Here is a 15404-nt window from a genome sequence, read left to right on the forward strand (position 1 = left end):
TGACTGAAGATGGTTGCAAATGCTTCAGCTTCATCTTTTGCTCTGACGTGCTCAGCACCACCATCATTGAGGATGTGAATGTTTTTGGAGCCTCCTCATCTTGTTAGTTATTTAATTATCCACCGCCATTCACGACTGGATGTGGCAGGACTGTGGAGCTGTGATCTGATCCTGAGGGAGATATCCGTGTGTGGAGTGGCGGGATGTATGGAGAGTGATCCTGAAGAGGGTGTCCGAGCCTGGAGTGGAAGCTTTCCGTGGAGGTACAGGAGTAGGTCATTCAGCCCCAGTGTTTTATAAAGGTTTAGCATAACTTATTTGCTTTTACTCTATGCCTCTATTAATAAAGCCAAGTGTCCTGTTTGCTCTTAGCAACCTTTTCAAACCTTGATCAAAAAAGATTGGTGTACATTGTCTCATTCTTCCTCCCAAACTGTATCACTTCACAATTCTCTGTGTAAAATTTTATCTGTTGTGTGAAAGCCCATTTTACCAGTGTGTTTAAGTTCCTCTGAAGTGTGTTACTGTCACTGGCATCGGATAAAATTCACGAGCATTCTTTGATGCTATCTCCGTGGAAAGAGCAATCTTGCACACTAGCTCAAATTGGGATTTTGTGTGTTTAGTATCTTTCCTCATCCACCAATATAAGCACAAATCTGTCTCATAATGTACGGTCTAAGAATGTGCCAATGTTGCAATGTGGTGATAAATTCTTCAGTGTCACAATGTACTCACCAACTGTTTCACTACTTTTCTGATTTCTGGATCCATGTTTGTAGCTTTCCGCGATCTCTAGCGGCTCAGGGTTGAGCTTCACTTCAACGAAGAAACGGAAAATTATGATTTAAAGATTACACTGTCAATCATTCACATCTCTGTCTTCTCCTGAACTTCGAGTTCAAATTTGTTTGTGAAGTTGATTCACATGTTAAGACAGCACAGTCTTTGTCTTTGTGAAGGAAGTGATTTGGGAATGGCTGGTTGAAACTGTCCCTTCTTGCACAGAAATTCAGTGCAAATACTTGATCACTCACAATTTCCTTGAGAGAAATTTGTTCACAATCGCATTCGACACAGAAACTGCCTCAGCATTAATCTCACTGAAGCAGAATGTGACCGTGTTGTTTGTTTCAGAATGTTGTTGCCGTTATTTGTCGCTTTTAACCAAGACTGGGAGACAGGGCAAGGTTGATCCGAGGTTGGAATATATTATCATTCAGGAGCAAGAAAAATCAAAAGGAACAAAATAAGAAAACCCAGTCTCCGGATTTGAGAATCTGTAGATCCGCTTTGGGAAAGTGAATCAGAGCAGAATGAAGGGTGAACTGTCCAGAAGAGATGAAGACACAGCTCAGTCAACACGTTCCCCTGGTTTATGATGCTGGAACATTTCTCACACAGAAATGATTCAACCCAATGACAAACATTCTTCCAAATGATAATTTATGCTACTGATTTAAGGACTGTCTCATGTGGTTACCGAGTGACGACGAGAAGATATTAAACTTTGTTCTATTCAATCTAGCTGTGATGAAGTTTGAATGTTTCTACCTTTTCTAAACAGTATTTGAAGGGTCTCGGTAACAATGTTCAGTGTTGATGAGAGTGGGGTCTGGGTGAGAAGCTGCTGAGTGTGACAGGGTCAGGACTGGATGCAGGAAGTTCTCTGACAGTCTCCCTCTATCTCTCTAATGGGTTTGAGTTGATTTACGACTGGTAGCTTTTACTTTACTTTTCTTATTTAGAGATATAGCCCCTTCGGCCCACCGAGTCTGTGCCAGCCAGCAACCACCCATTTATACTAATCCTACATTAATCCCATATTCTCTACCACATCCCCACCATTCTCCTACCACGTACCTACACTAGGGACAATTTACAATGGCCAATTTACCTATCAACCTGCAAGTCTTTTGGAGGTGGGAGGAAACCAGAGCACCCGGCGGAAACCCACACAGACACAGGGAGAACTTGCAAACTCCACACAGGCAGTACCCAGAACTGAATCCTGGTCGCTGGAGCTGTGAGGCTGCGGTGCTAACCATTGCGCCACTGTGCTGCTGTTGGTGTTTTGATAAATGAAGGAAGTTCCCTCCACCCATTTTTTTGGACAGACAGTGTGGTATAAGGATGTACAGGGTTAATGCTGAAGATAGTGGGATCAACCCCTCCCACTGTCAGAGTGATGATGGAACAGTCACATGAGATGAAGTTTGGGAGAAGAGAGAGCAGCACCAAGGATGCTAGCTTAGCAGGCTTGATGAGTGTGCATAGAGTATTGTGCAAATTAGAAAAGAGTTCTTAGTTCTTTCAGCAGGAACTGTGTCCAGAAAATATCGAGAAACTCACAATTTTATTATTCAGGAGTCGGAACACAGATATTAATTCCAAGTGACAGTTCTGGGACCAATTAACAAAAAAAGTAGAGAATAATATTGCTCACTGATTGAAATCCCCCAGTGAGGAGACAGTTAAACAGGTGATCTTTTGGGGCATCCTTCGATCCAAGGTTTCAGCAACATTTAATCTCCCTTTTTGGTGAAATTCTCTGTTATTTGCAACTTTTTTATCAGCTTTGATGGGCGAGTGAAAAAACTGAAAAGATTGAACAGTTCCATCCTTTCTTTTCTTCCTTCTTCTCTTCTTTCCATCAGTTTCTCTTTTCTGTCCCAGATCAATATAATGATGAGAATCCCAATTTAATCTGCTGTTTCTGGTGTTTTATCCATTCCAATCAAAATTTCAACATTCCAATCAAATCTATTTGTTATTCCACAGTGTCTCTCCATGTGTTTTATTCTGTTGTATTCTCTCACAGTCTGTTTGATGATAAATGTTACATCTCACTCTCTGTTCTGGTGAAGATCAGAAGCAGTGATATCTGTTTACACCACCCGACAAGTCGGCCTGATGCTGTGCCTCGCTGATCATGTGGGGTTGAAGCAATTCTTCCAGTCAGTTAGTTCAGTTTTCATTTCATGAGAAATTCGGTCATCATGACTTCATCAGTGACCTAATGGTTCAGGTGTCTGAGTGATGTTAATCATGATGTGATGAAATGATTGTATGTTCCAGTCTTTCCGTGGTGGGTTTTCACACTGAGTAGAAACGTGTTGGACATGGTCTGGAAATGTTTCACACTGCTCCATTCCCAACTTCATTTACTGACAGAAGATATATTTCCATCATTCCACAGCTGGCTGCACAGCCAGAAGCTGTGCTGAAGGTGACAGCTATGTCTTTGCAACTGGCAAGGTGGCCGAGAGGTTAAGGCGATGGACTGCTAATTCATTGTGCTTTGCACACGTGGGTTCGAATCCCATCCTTGTCGCTAGATTATGAGCTGTTTCATGTATTATTTATGTTGGGTGAGCTTATGTGTAAAGTCAGCCTCGAAACCTGTTCTTGTCAATGTCCAGACAGTGATTCCAGAATTTGTTATACTTTATTAAAATTGAGACAGACAATTGGAATTCTTCACCCAAACTGCACTGGAATGAAGATCAAATAGGGATCACGAAACGGAGCAGGATTTTTCCTCCCCTCCTTCCTTCCATCATTACTTTCTCTGGATTTGCACCAAGTGAAAGACAAATGGGAAAAGCAAATGGCGAGGGAGCAGATGCAGAAAATTATCCTTTGGCAAGAAATTTATTTTCAAATCTTCTTGATAGATTAAGTGAGTGAGCAATGCTTTGGCAGATGGAGTTTAAAATGAGGGGTCATCGACTACCGACGATAGATCAGAGTGTTTTTTTGGAAGAGGTGAGATGTTAGAAACGGTTGAGGAGCAGAGACCCGAATACTGAATTAATAAAAGCTAGTGGACTGGTAGAAAATAATGTGAAAAGTGAACAGAATATGAAGATTGGAACTCATGTTGCAGTGATATAAAGCTCTGTGCTCCTGAAGTAAATGTCCAAGCCCAGATTGTGGGGAATCTGTGGAGAGTGATTTGGTTTTTATTCATTCTTGGGTGTGAGTATCGCTGATAAGGCGAGCATTTATTACCCATTCCTATTGCCGTTGAGAAGGTTGTGGAGAGCTGCCTTCTTGAACTGATGCAGTCCATATGGTGCAGGAACACCCACACTGCCGTTGGGGAGGGAGTTCCAGGATTGTGACCCAACAACAGTGAATAAATGGCGATATCGTTCCAAGTCAGGATGGTGAGTGACTTGGAGGGGAACCTGCAGGTAGTGAGTTCCCATGCATCTGCTGCCCTTGTCCTTCGAGGTGGTAGTGGTCACGAGTTTGCAAGGTGCTGTTGAAGGATACTTGGCGAGATGCTGCAGTGCATATGGAGATGGTACACACTGCAGCCACTGTTTACTGGTTGTGGAGGGATTGAATGTTTAAGGTGGCGGGTTAGGTGCCGATCAAGTGCGCTGCTTTGTCCCGGATGGTGTTGAGCTTCTTGAGTGTTGTTGAGTGGGATGTATTCCATCACACTCCTGACTTGTGCCTTGTAGATGGTGGACAGGATTTGGGGTGTCAGGGGGTGAGATACTTGCTGCAGAATTCGTAATCTTTGACCTGCGCTTATAGCCACAGCATAGATGTGACTGGTCCAGTTACGTTTCTGGTCAAGATATTGATGGTGGGGGATTTAACGATGATAATGCTTCTGAATATCAAAAGGTAGATTTTCTTTCTCTCTCATTGGAGCTGTTCACTGCTTGGCACTTGTGTGGCCAGAAGGTTGCTTGCCACTTATCAGCTCAAGCCTGAATGTTGTTCAGGTCTTGCTGCTTGCAGGCACAGACTGCTTCAGTATCTGAAGAGTTGTGAGTCATCATCTCACATTCCCACTTCTGACTTATGTTGAAGAGAAAGTCGTCAATGAAACAGCTGGGATGTTTGGGTCTAGGACACTACCCTGAGAAACCCCTGAGGCAATGTCCTGGGCTGAGATGATTGGCCTCCACGAACCACAACCATCTTGTTTTGTGCGAGGTATGACTCCAGCAAGTGGAGAGTTTTCCCCCTGATTCCCAGTGACTTCAATTTTGCTAGGGATCCTTGATGCCACACTCACTCAAGGGTGGTTCAAGAAGGCAGCCCACCCCACCACCTTCTCAAGGGCAATTAAGGATGGGCAGTAAATGCTGGCCTGGCCAGCAACCCCCACATCGCATGAGTGAATGAATAAAAAAGTGAAGTATCCCTTGTGTCATTGTTTTGGTAGAAAATGTAACCCTGGTGGAATTGCCCCTCCCAATCACACCTCACTTCATCGAACATAGAAAATGGAGAAAATTTATGGCACAGAATGAGACCATTTAGCAATCGTGTCTGTGCCAGCTGAAAAAGAGCGATCCAGCCCAATCCCACTTTCCAGGTCTTGGGAATGGGATCTGAACAGATCTCAGAGCTCACATTATGTAAACGTTCTGTTGAAGTATTGGTGAGCTGATATACCAGGGGAGATTCACACTGTTAGACACAGTGTGAAATACATTCAAGTATTTATAAAACATTGTAACATGTGAGTAATATTCCCCATTGCTTTCTCAGCACTGATGGATTGTGAAGTGGGAGACAGCCAGAAGTCCCAGTGATCCACACTGACCCTCAGCTGAGAATGAAATGAGATAACGTTCAATCTTCAGCAGCGAGTTGCTGCAGAGAGGTAAGAGTCCTGAATCAAGGAGAGACTTTCTCATACTGCTGTTGAATCTCATTTCAAACACTCCTTGAACTCTCTGCCGAGGAATTCAGAGCTGGAGAATGCCTGTAAAATCAGCCTAAAAAGGAAATAAAAAACACCCACCGTGGGGCTCAAACTCAAAAACTTGAGATTCAGAGTTTCATGCTTTCATCGACTGAGCTCACTGGGCCTGAGACAGTGTCCCCGTCCTGTCTGTTATTGGACAGTGCAGCTGTTGGCTCCATCCCAGGGGCTGAATTTGTTCTGTAAACCATGAACCAGCTTCCTCTCAAATCCCAGGTTTATCAATAAATCCTCTTACAAAATCCCCAAAGTGTGATATATTCCACTCACTCATCCAGAATAAAAGTTACATCTTTTGCTCTTTTTACCTTCCAAACATTGACTTCTATTTTGCTCAGCATTTATTTCTCTCTCCTTTTTATGTTCTGCATTTCCTAATAAACATTTCATTTCAATTATTTATGAGGGATGAAATGAACAGAAGAGCTTTTCTGCAATGGTACCAGGGGTGTGGGACAGAGCGAGTGGTTCAGATCTGGATTACACTGCCTGAGAGTGCTGGAGGCAGATTCAATCGTGGTTTTCAAAAGGGAATTGGATAAACACCTGAATAGAGAAAATTTGCAGGGTTACAATGAAAGGGCAGAGGAGTGGAATTAGCTGATTTGCTCTTGCAAAGAGCTGTCATGGACATGATGGACTGAATGGTCTCCTTCTGTACTGTAACCATTTGATTCCTTGATTCTAACTCTGTCAAAGTTGTTCTGAACTTGCTCTGCTCCAAGGAGAACAACCCCAGCTTTTCCAGTGTCTGCACATAACTGAAGTTATGAGGAACCATGGGGAACCCACTGTAAACCATCCTCCAGACAGAAATACAACTGTTCACCACCACACTGTGACCCAGCTGTTCACAATATATATCAATGATTCGGATGTGGGGACCAAATGTACTATTTCCAAGTTCGCAGATGACACAAAACTAGGTGGGAATGTGTGTTGTGAGGAAGATGCAAAGCGGCTTCAAGGGGATTTGGACAGACTTAGTGAGTGGACAAGAAAGTGGCACATGGAATATAATGTGCAAAGATGTGAGGTTGTCCACTTTGGTAGGAGAAACAGATGTGCAGATCATTTCTTAAATGGTAAGAGATTAGAAAGTGTAGATGGACAAAGGGGCCTGGGTGTCCTTGTCAGTAAGTGACTGAAAGCTAACATGCAGGTGCAGCAAGCAATTAGGAAGGAGAATGACATGTTAGACTCGATCACAAGAGGATTTGAGTACAGGAGTAGTGAAGTCTTGCTTCAATTGTATATAACCTTGGTTGGACTGCACTTTGGAATACTGTGTGCAGTTTTGGTCCCCTTACCTTAGGAAGGATATCATTGCCATCGAGGGAGTACAACGAAGGTTCACCAGACTTGTTCCCGGGGTGGCGGGACTGTCCTATGAAGAGATTTTGGGGAAACTGGGACTGTATTCTCTAGAGTTTCGAAGAATGAGAGGTGATCTCATTGAAACTTACCATATATTTAAAGGGATAGACAGGTAGATGAAGCTATTTCCTCCGGTTGAGGAATCTAGAACCAGGGGACACAATTTCAACATAAGGGGAAAGCCACTTAGGACAGAGACGAGGAGAAATTTCTTTACTCAGAGGGTTGTGAATCTTTGGAATTCTCTACCCCAGAGGGCTGTGGAAGCTCAGTCATTGAGTATGTTTAAAGCAGAGATTGACAGATTTCTAAATGCAAATGACAGAGGGGATATGGACATAGTGTGGGAAAAAGGCATTGAAGTGGATGATCAGTCATCATCATATTGAATGGCGGGGTTGGCTCGACGGGCTGAATGGCCTACTCCTGCTCCTATGTTCCTATCAGTCTGCTAATTTCATATCCATGCTGTCATTGTCCCTTTTATTACATGGGCTTCAGTTTTACTGGCAGTCTAGTATGTGACATCATCAAGAAGGTTTTCAATAAGTTAAATAAGGAGAAATTGTTTCCAGTGGCAAAAGGGTCAGTAACCAGAGGATGTATTTATCAGGTGATTGAGAAAAGAACCAGAGGCGAAATGAGGTCGGGATTTATACGGTGATGTGTTGTGATTTGGAATGCACTGTCTGATCAGGACTTGAAAGCAGATTCAGTAGTAACTTTGAAAAGCAATAGGGATTAATACTGGAAGGAAAATGTACAGATTACAGGAAAAAGCTGAGCATCAGAACTAATTGGATAACACAACCAAAGAGACAGCATTGACACAATGGACCAAATGGTCTCCTTCTTTGTGTCTCATTCTATGGTTTTATGAACATAATGTTGGTACAATTGCTGATTTGGAAGTGAAGTGAACCCAGATTCCGGGTATTCTAAACACCAGACCCAAACCAACTGAAACAAAAACAAGAAATGCTGGATTCACTCAGCAGGTCTGGCAGCATCTGTGGAAAGAGAAGCAGAGTTAACGTTTCGGGTCAGTGACCCTTCTTCGGAACTGACTGAACAAGCCTGTTGTTTAATCTCTGTTTTTCACACCAGCTTCTCCTCGCTCTTTCTGTGTTTCCTGCCTGGTCTGTTCCTCTGACCTTCATTCCTGACACTCTATTGAGAATGGCCAACTCACTGCGCCTCTCACTCCCACCGTCACTCCACCCCTTCACCCACTTCCAAACCTCTCTGTTGAACAGTACCTCACTTCTGCTCCTCTGCTCCATTAATATAACAGGAAAACATTTTCAAACAGACATTTCCACACAGTGAACGTTTCAGTGAGACATGGTAAAGAGCACATTCATTCACTTTCAACACAGAGAGAGCAGCTCTCCCTGTTCAGTCTAAGGAGCAGCTGTAGTTTCACTCCCTTTAGTCTGAGACATGGGCCAGAATTTTAGGGGACCGTTGGAGATGGGAATGGAGGCTGGGGAGGGGGAGGGGGGGGTGCATAAAATAGGGATGGAAGACGTCGGACCGGATATTTCTGTCGGCGGCTGACATGGAGGGCAGACTTCGCACATCCACACGGCAAGAAGGCATTTAAAGTATTTATGAGTCCAATTGTCAGCAATTTTATTCACTGGGTCCGATTGAATTAATAGCACACGGGAACCCTGGGGCTTCAGAGCCTCGCCTGGTTAAAGGAGGTGACTGGGAGGTGGGAGCTGAGTGTTGGCTTCACTGGGAAGCTGTCGGGTGAGGCAGCGTAACTTGGCAGCAAGGGTGGAGGGAAAAAGGACATCGGGAAACACTGTCAGGAGTGGGGGCCAATGTGCCAGCTCTGCAGGGTGAGCCACACCAGGGTGTTATTGGGGCAGTGCCACCTCATTGAGGGTGACAAATGAGGTAAATGTGGCTGGGTGTTGTTTACTGTGAAGGTCTTGCACTCAGGGAGGGGCAACCTGTCATGGGCCTCATTCACCCTGGATTCGAGGCTCCCATTGAAGAGGAGGAGGAGTAGAGAGGGAGGGAGGGAGGCGCAGGCACCAGCAGGGACACCACAGCAGCTTGGGGGCCCACAGGAGGGCCAGCCTCGAACAGGAGGCTGGAGAAGGAGGCAGAGGAACACGTCAGCCGAGGTTCAACTACCTTCAGATGTCCGAGTGACAGTGTCTCCCCAGACTGCGCCTCTCCACGGAGATTGTCACTGATCTCTCTGCCATGATGCAGCTGTGCCCCATGGGACTTGGTGGGCACCTGATGCCAGTGTCACTGAAGGTCACCGTGCCACTGAACTTCTCCACCAGCAGATCATTGCGGGGATCCACTGGCGATATGTGTGGAATCTCACAGTCTGTGGTGAATCAGTGCATCGAGGAGGTCACCAATGTCCTGTTCAGGAGGGCCGGTGACTATCTGCACATCGATCCAAACAGTCACACTGAGAGGGCTATAGGATTCGGGGCCATCGCTGGATTCCCCCAGGTGTAGGGTGTCATCGACTGCACCCATGTGACCATCAAGGCTCCTGCAGACCAGCCAGCAGCCTTCAACAGGAAGGGCTTCCACTTGCTCAGTGTGTAACTGGTCTGTGACCATCACAAATGGATCCTACAGGTGTGTGCACAAATACCGGGAAGCAGCCACAACGCCTGCATATCAAGGCACTCCCAGGTGCCAGAACCTTTCCGTGGCCCCATGCGCTTTCTGAGATGGATCCTTGGAGACAAGGGCAACCCAGTGAGAACATGAATACTGACGCCTGTGAGGAACCCACACAACGATTCAGAGGAGAGGTACAACACCTGCTGCGGGTCAACCCGAGCGACCATCAAAGAGGCCATTGGTCTCCTGAAGATGAGAGTCAGGCACTTAGATTGTTCCTGTGGAGCCCTTCAGTATGTCCCAGCGAGAGTCTCCCGCATCATGGTGGCTTGCTGTGCTCTGCACAATCTGGCATGACAGAGGGGTGAGGTGTTGACTCGTGTGGATATCATGGAATGTGATGTCTCCTCTGATGATGAGGATGTGGAGGAGGATGCTGCCCAAGCAGTGCCAGATGAAGGACCTCAGGCACAGCAGGAAAGCCTCCATGAGATACACACAAGGGAGACACGAGACACCCTTATACATTCACGTTTCCTTTGAGCCTCACCACCTTCCGGAACCACAGCAATAAAGTCTTAGCTTTAAACAGCCCTGTTGTCACCTCCTTCCTTCTACACTACAGCGCCCAGGTACACATCGCACAGTGACAAGGCCGAAGCTTTGTGAACTCAGGGCTTGGTCCCTCACTTCCAGCCCCTTGGGAGGAAGGGTTGAAATGAAGTCCCAAAGGGCATCAACAATAGGAAGGAGACATAGTGAGAGAACATCATTTCTTTATTCTGTGTGACACCAAACACAACCCTATCCTTCTGGAATGTACATTCACCCGTGAACCCCTCAGTGAATCTAGGTGCTCTTCTTAAATCTCTTCCGGGTGTTCCTACCTGCTACTCCCCCTGCTCTGTCAGCTGAGGTGGAGACAGGCTGCTGACCTTGCTGCTCCATGGCTTGGGATGACATTGGCGACCGTCCTCTGCTGCCTGAGGCCTGGAGGGCCCTGGCACACTGAGGGCCTCCTGCACAGGTACAGGGAACCCCTCTGTCATCGAGGATGATGGAGGTGCTGGCATCACTGGTGTCACTGGCAGAGGGACTTTGGAATTACCGTCCACACCAGGAGCACCCTGAGAGGGGCCCCCAGATGTAGCAGCCAGCTGCTCCTCCCCCTTATAAGACACACTTGTACCTCCCTGCTGACCTGAGAGGGACGTGGACCAAGTGGAGAGTTCAGGTGCCTCGTCCCCCCCTCTCACCTTGTCACCACTGGATGGAGCACCTGGACAAAGTGATGGAGTGCAGTTCTGTGCACATCTCCGGCAGCCACTGATTGATCGGCTGGATCTGGTTCTCCATGAGAGTCACCAATCTCTCAATGGAGGAAGGCAGACACACCCCCATCAGAGACAGTGCAGCACCCAAGGCCTGGATGGACTCCTCCATCGTCAGTGCTTGGGTACACATAGCCTCTGGCAACTCTGCCAGATGTTGCCTGACCTCTCACTGCAGCTGCAGCATTTCCCGTGTTGCTGGTGACACAAGAGGCACGTCATCAGCCTAGGGCACAGCATGGGCCTGGCCTCCCACAAACCACCAACTCCCAGTGGCCTCGGCTGTCACAGCCTCCGCCAGCTGCCCGGGCCTGTCTGTGATGTGCTCACCAGTTTGTATGCCAGAATCTAACCGCGAACGGATACCCACCAACGTGAGAGTTTCTGTGCTGGTGAAGGGCGCAGGGGAATGAGGTGATAGTGCACCCTCTGAGGCTCCCTCCTCCTCCTCAGACATGTCCGGCTGTCCCCCAGTCTCTCCAGCTCTTTGCTTTTGTCGTTCATCCGGGCCTTCATGAGAAAACAGGGACATTGAAGGGTTAGGGTCTTCCCATCATGACATTCCAACCACCCCTAACGTGCAGCTCCATTGATGCAGTGGTGAACAGATGAGCAGTGTGGCTCCTTTGCAGCAGATGCTCCCTTGTGCCCCAGGAGATGTTCACTCACTCTCTTGGGTAGGTGTCCCTGTCTCTCCATCAGCTATGGAGCAGCTGCTTTGCTGCCCTGCCGGTTCCATGGCCTCCTCCTCCATCGGGATGAGGACATGGAGATAAGGCATCCACCGCCGGTCTTGACACGCTCTTTCCAATTGTGGGATGTCTTCTCCTGCAGACACAATGATGAACAAAGTTAGTCTCCCAGCGGGGACAAGCCCAACATCTCTGATGGTGATAGTCCAGCAGTCCATGATGGGGACACACGTATTCCTCCTGCATGTGGCCCCTCTCGAGGGACTGTGTGAGTTTATACAATGACTGACGTGCACCTCTCACCGAGATGCAGCCAAGCCTCAGGCAGCATGTCCTGCTGCCCTTCCCCAATACACATGACTGGGTGGTCACTCCCTTTCCACCAAACACTCCCTCTCACTCTGCCACATGCAATGTCCAAAGGGTCCAAAGTGTTTTGAGTTTACGCCTGAGCAGCCTGGATCCGGTCATTGACCCAATTCCTGTACTGGATCCATGTTGTGGGGGTGACCCCACGTCTGCTGACCTCACCGACTATCTTCAGCCAGCTTTGCTTGGTCAGGTGGGCAGGTCTCCACCTCCCATCCCTGGGGAAGAGGATCTTCCACCTTTCTCTTGCCACCTGGAGGGGAACCTGCAGGGAGGCATCGCTAAACCGTGGGACCATGGTCACTGCAGGCTCGCATTCAGCTCCTTACGCAGCAGGCAGCAGAGGCAGCAGAACGGGTCCTGGGGCATCAGAGGCAGCAGAATGGGTCCTGGGGCATCAGAGGCAGCAGAACGTGTCCTGGGACAGCAGAGGCAGCAGAACGAGTTCTGGGGCAGCAGTGACAGCAGAACGGGTCCTGGGGCAGCAGAGACAGCAGAACCGTTCCTGGGGCAGCAGAGGCAGCAGAACGGGTCCTGGGGCAGCAGAGGCAGCAGAACGGGTCCTGGGGCATCAGAGGGCTCTCAGGAAGACACTCCTTAAAACCAGGCAGCAGTGAATGCAGGGTTGGCAGCCCTTTAAATATGGTGTCAGCACCTGCCGTTGTGTCAGATGTCGGTGCCATCGGTGCCTTGTTCCCTGCCTCAGGTCCTTGTTTACATGGGCCCCACGCCTCCCCTTCATTAATTGGTCGGCTGCTCCGTGATCGGAGTCGGTCGGCCACATTTCACTCGTGTGGTGACGACACCCGCTTCCGGTGCCTCTGCCGAGAGCCGCACCGTTAGTTTAAAATTCAGCCCATGGGGCCAAGAGTGGAAAATCTCCCCTCTGATTCTCTCTACTTAAACTGATGGAGACACCAAATTAAAACTGATGAAACCAGGGATTGTATCCTGGTTCTTCTATCTAGTGTTCTCCCAACTGAGCTATTCCAGCCTCACTGTGAACTCATCTTCATTGGAGACAAATATAACTCCAGGTGGAATTTCCCACCCGTTCATTCCTCACTTCAGGGGAATGGGACCCGACCAGATCGCGGAACTCAGATTATGTTAATGTTCTGCTCTTGATATCTTAATATTATCTTGCGTTTGAGCCACTTTTAATCAGGTTCACAAACAAATTCTTCCATCATCCCTTCTCCCACATTCTCTCTCTCTCATTCATTCTTTATTCCTCACAATCCAGAAAGGGTTAGGAATCAGAGCTCACCTCCAAACCCTCTGCACACAGACCTCTATCTGTCACCCTGTTTGATCCAAGATCCAAGAGACCAGTCATTAAATTGCACTCTTTATAAACACAGAAAGCTGCCTCACAGTGTTGGACACAGAGTTAAATGCACTGAAGTCTTTTGAAAAAAGTTCATCTTATGGGTTGTATAATGATGGAAATATACCTTCTGTAAGTAAATGAAACAGGGAATGGAGCAGTGTGAAACATTTCCAGACCATTTCCAACACGTTTCCACTCAGTGTGAAAACCCACCACGGAAAGAGTGGAACATGCAATCATTTGATCACATCATGATTAACATCACTCAGATGCCTGAATCATTGGGTCACTGCAGCTGGCTGCACAGCCAGGAGTTGCACTGAAGGTGACAGGCCTGATTGTGCATTTGACACGGTGGCTGCAAGGTTAAGGTGATGGACTGCTAATGCATTGTGTTCTTCATGTATGGGTTCGAATCCCATCCTTGTTGTTAGTTTGTGAGCTGGATAGTTCCTTTATTTCTAATGGGGGACTTTTTGCATAAAGTCAGACTGGAAACCTGTTCTTGTCAATTTCCAGACGGTGTTTCCAGAATTGTTTATATATTATTAAAATTGAGACAGACAATTGGGATTCTTCACCCAAATTGGACTGGAATGAAGATCAAATTGGGATCACAAAACGGAGCAAGATTTTCCCTCCCTCCCTTCCTTCCATCTTTATATTCTCTGGATTTACACCAAGTGAAAGACTAATGGGAAAAGCAAACGGCGAGGGAGCAGAAGCAGAATATTATCCTTTGGCAAGAAATTTATTTTCAAATCTTCTTGATAGATTAAGTGAGTGAGCAATGCTTTGACAGATGGAGTTTAAAATGTGGGGTCATGTAATACTGAAGAAAGATAGATCAGAGTGTTTTTTTGTCAGAGGTGAGATGTTAGAAACTGTGGAGGAGCCGAGACCCGAATACAGAATTACTAAAAGCTAGTGGACTGGGAGAAAATAATGTGAAAAGCGAACGGAATATGAAGTTTGGAACTCATGTTGCAGTTATATAAAGCTCTGTGCTCCTGAAGCGAATGTCCAAGCCCAGATTGTGAGGAATCTGTGGAGAGTGATTTGTTTTTTATTCATTCTTGGATGTGAGTATCGCTGATAAGGTGAGCATTTATTACCCATCCCTAATTGCCCTTGAGAATGTAGTGGTGAGCTGCCTTCTTGAACTGCTGCAGTCCATGTGGTGCAGGAACACCCACACCGCCGTTGGGGAGGGAGTTCCAGGATTGTGACCCAACAACAGTGAAGAAATGGCGATATAGTTCCAAGTCAGGATGGTGAGTGACTTGGAGGGGAACCTGCAGATGGCGAGTTCCCATGCATCTGCTGCCCTTGTCCTTCGAGGTGGTAGAGGTCACGGGTTTGAAAGGTGCTGTTGAAGGATACTTCGCGAGTTACTGCAGTGCATATGGAGATGGTACACACTGCAGCCACTGTGTACTGGAGGTGGAGAGAGTGAATGTTTAAGGTGGTGGGTTAGGTGGCGATTAAGTGGGCTGCTTTGTCCTGGATGGTATTGAGCTTCTTGAGTGTTGTTGAGTGGGATGTATTCCATCACACTCCTGACTTGTGCCTTGTAGATGGTGGACAGGTTTTGGTGTATCAGGAGGTGAGATACTTAGTTTAGTTTAGAGATACAGCACTGAAACAGGCCCTTCGGCCCACCGAGTCTGTGCCGACCATCAACCACCCATTTATATTAATCCTACACTAATCCCATATTCCTACCACATCCCCACCTGTCCCTATATTTCCCTCCCACCTAGCTCTGCTATAGGACAATTTATAATGGCCAATTTACCTACCAACCTGCAAATCTTTTGGCTTGTGGGAGGAAACCGGAGCACCCGGAGAAAACCCACACAGACACAGGGAGAACTTGCAAACTCCACACAGACAGTACCCAGAATTGAACCCCGGTTGCTGGAGCTGTGAGGCTGCGGTGCTAACCACTGCGCCAC

General features: G+C 47.1%; 1 non-coding gene across 1 annotated transcript; it reads left to right on the forward strand.

The window, feature by feature from the left end:
• Positions 1 to 3252: 3252 nt before the first annotated feature.
• Positions 3253 to 3334, forward strand: trnas-gcu (transfer RNA serine (anticodon GCU)). Its single transcript has one exon. It is a non-coding gene; the product is annotated as a tRNA-Ser (tRNA).
• The last annotated feature ends 12070 nt before the right edge of the window (positions 3335 to 15404 follow it).

Source organism: Heterodontus francisci, unplaced genomic scaffold (assembly GCF_036365525.1).
Source record: "Heterodontus francisci isolate sHetFra1 unplaced genomic scaffold, sHetFra1.hap1 HAP1_SCAFFOLD_61, whole genome shotgun sequence".
NCBI lineage: Eukaryota > Metazoa > Chordata > Chondrichthyes > Heterodontiformes > Heterodontidae > Heterodontus > Heterodontus francisci.